Source organism: Alligator sinensis, unplaced genomic scaffold, assembly GCF_000455745.1.
Source record: "Alligator sinensis unplaced genomic scaffold, ASM45574v1 scaffold392_1, whole genome shotgun sequence".
In the NCBI taxonomy this organism is placed as follows: Eukaryota; Metazoa; Chordata; order Crocodylia; family Alligatoridae; genus Alligator; species Alligator sinensis.
In genome coordinates, this window is record NW_005841898.1 from 811,197 (window position 1) to 814,927 (window position 3,731).

Genomic DNA, 3,731 nt, shown 5'->3' on the forward strand with positions numbered 1-3,731 from the left:
CTCTATGAAAACTTTAAAATCAACTGCCTGGGAGGGGCAACAGCATTTCTAATCTATTCAGGTTGATGGAGTCAATTGACTTCATGGCTCATTATCATCTCCCTGATTTCTGCTAATCAATCTCTACTCCACAGGTGTTAACCACTCTCTGTTCTTTTTAATTGTCTTGATGTTCCACTCTTAAAACTATCTTTTTATGCAATTTTTGCTGTCTCAGCCATTCCTGGTAACATCTCTTTTATTTTACAGCCCCACAGACTGTTTCTAGTTCTAGCTAAAAACTTTTAACTCAGAGGTGGTAATATTAACTGTTTTAGAAATAACTGACAGTGAAGTACTGGATGTGTTGTCAAGATGCTCAAACAAGATGCTCAGTTTTGTTTTAGAAATCTGAACAAGGCATATACATTCATTTTACTATAATTACTACAGAATTAATGGCACAATATCTTTTGATTATTGTGACTATTTTGTGCCTAGTTTGTTGTGGTTGTTTAAACTTAATATATATTCTAGCAAAATAGTGCATATTCTAATAGTTCTATTGGTTTTTGTTTTGATCTCAAACTGAATAATGTAGTAGAAGGCCCCTATCATATTAATAATCCTTCTTATTACTCTCTAACTGGAGAAAAATGTGTGTGGTTCTATCTACGATGATGTAGATCATCACCACTTGCACCCCTCTTTTCAAAATCCTAGATCTGCCCATGAGAAAAAATGTTTTGATTGCTGTTTATATCTATGCACTATGAAGAGTGAGTGGATACTGTGATGTGATATGATGCATTATATAACATAGACTGGTGATAAGGATTTTATAAATGTGATGGTTTGATAAATAGATAGTGAGTACTGGTCTATCTTGTATATCCAGAAATATGTTAGATGGGGAAAAAAAGAAGCAAAATCTTCTAAGATTATTTTAAACCAATTGATCGAATTTAAAACCAAACATGGTTAAAAAAATATTACTCCTGGGTTGAAGTGTATGTGTTAGCCTGAAGCCTATTTTTACAACTAAATTATGAAACCTGAAAATATAATGAAAGTCCTCACAGATACTTAACCCACCAGCCCTACTGGGTACCTTTTATAAGTCACTTTAAAACGATATATAAACTGGTATGTTGTTCAGAGGGTATGTATACACGTATTTCAACATGTCTCACAGTTATGTTTCTGTGCTACACAGCTGTAAACTGAAGCTCAGGTATTCTTTGGGGGGGTAAATTCTAAACTGAACACCTAGAAATACAGAGGTGGACATTCTCAATCCAGTCAACTTTAAACTATATTATATCAGATACTGAAATAAGTAAAAAAATATCAAAATTAAATAATAATAATAATAGCCCCAGACTTTAAATAAGACAGTCCAGATGTTGGAAAAGGGATGCTAAGGGCTGTTAGCTTCTGAATTTGAACTAGACTCTATTTGCAAATTATATAAATTGAAGTGTTTGGCTAACTGATAGCCAGAAGTCCCTAAGCCCTTTATAATGCAGTGACATTGACTATAGTTGTCATATGTGTTTCACAACATAAATCACAGGCTACATTCACCTGTGCCAGTTTTGCTGGCAGGTCATGATGGAGGAGTCCTGGTGACATCAATCTTCATGCCAAGAGATAGTAATACTACAACAATTCTGTAAATATCCCATACCAGGAGGCATGGCCCTAAGAAGTGGAATATCATCAGGGCAGAAGTTATGACAATTCAGCATATATCCTCAATAGCATCTTTACTGGGATTGTAAATATCACCTGGTTAGGAATAAAGAGTTTGATTCTTTGTGAGGGATCCTGGCTAATTCCAGTAAGGAGAGGCTGTCATTTCTTCAAGACTGTGCAATGTGCACATTAAGATCGAATCTAGCTCAAGGACATCACCTTATCATATGCTGCTAAATTCACTAATCAAAACACTAACAAGGATGTGTATGGCATGTAATATATCTACTGAATAAACTGTTTATAATTCTTATTCTGAGGGCTACTCTCATCTTAGAGTTGCTCTTAGATGACCATTATAAAAGGTCCAGAGGGTAGACCCCTATAGCAAGACACTGGAGCAGGGGTGGCCAACCTGTGGCACATGTATCACAAGTGTCAGAGGCAGCCCCTGCGCATGGCAGGAGCAGGGCTTCCCCAGCCTGGGCTTTCCCAGCCTGATATAGCACTGGGGATAGGAACTCAGCCCAGCTGGACTGAGTTCCTCTGCCCAGCCCAATCTAGCGTTGGTGAGGGGAACTGAGCAACTGGGCTTAGTTCCCTTCCCCAGCTCCCCAGTCCCAGGCAGCAGCACCTGGCTTTCCTCCCTCATCTGGCAGGCAGATCAGGGCCCACAGCCCTGGGAGGACTGGCAGAGCCCCTGCAGCCCTCCCTGCGTTGTGGGCCCCCATCTGCCTGCCAGATGAGAGAACCTGTTTCGAGCTTCCCCATTACAGCAAATGAGCAAAACATTGAAACAATGTCGAAGCAGCCTCACTGTTTCAACAAAGTGAAATGGAACAGCTGTTTCGAATCAAAATGAAATTTGAAGTGAAATGCTGTTCCATCAAAACCTTGAAATTCAAGTTGAAACAGAACAGTGCCATTTCACACAGCCCTAGTTGACAACCTATGGCCCATGGAGCCACTGGATCTGTCCCACTTGGGGGGGGCTTTAGTGATGTTCCAGCAGAGTGAGAGTGAGAGTGAGAGTGAGAGTGAGAGTGAGAGTGAGAGTGAGAGTGAGAGTGAGAGTGAGAGTGAGAGTGAGAGTGAGAGTGAGAGTGAGAGTGAGAGGTCTCCCATGTCATGCTGCGGCAGTGCACCTTTGGCTGCCTGCCACTTTAAGGGCTGGAGGCAGGCAACTGGCAGGTGCTTGATTAGGGTGGCCAGTTTAAGATCCAGCACACACAGGCTGGGGGCAGCAGTCTCCTGCAAGCAGCTGAGAGAGTAAAATCAGCCAGCTGAGCTACTGCTCTTGGAACAACCTGGAGGTAAGGGTAGGAGCTATGGGGATGGCAAGAAGCTTCTGCTCTTGGGCATGATGTGAAACTTCACCCTGCCAGATAAGTGGGGTCTGGAGGGACTGTCTATGGTGAGACAGCCCCCAAGAAATACCAGACAAGTTACCCCCCTTCCTGGTGAAAGATGGCCACCTTAACCCCAGCCCCCACCATTTGGTGGGTAATTATGAGAGCAGGGTGGAGTCAGGCATGCCTATAGAGAGGCACCTGAGCCCAGCAGGGGTGTGAGAGCCTGGAGACCCCAGGGGGTAGCATTAGTGTGGAGGTCCATACAGAGTAGGGTGCAGAGAGGCACTCTAAGGACTGTGCATGTGCAGGGTGAAGAATAGGGCTGCTGAGGGCACTTTGAAGGGCTGCACCAGGGATGTAGTGAGTAGGGCTGCAAGGAGTGACTTGGAGGGCAGTACATGGGCCAGCCCCATGAGTGAAATGAGGATCAAGTTGCCTGGTGTGGGGCTAGGGGTAGAGTCAATTCAGTGTCGGGCACAAGGAAAGGCCACATAGAGTAGGGGAGCTCAAGTGAACTGAGGTTGCTGTGTGTGCTGAGCCTGTGAGAATAGCAAAGCCTGATGGCTGAGTGGGGTCACTGAAGAGAGCAAGGCAGTAAAGAGTGGCCCAATGATGGGTGGCATGCAAGAGCCCCCTGTGAGAGGGAGACGGAGTGCAAGAGTCCCCTGTGAGAGGCGGGGAGCGTGTGAGTGTGAAAGAGGT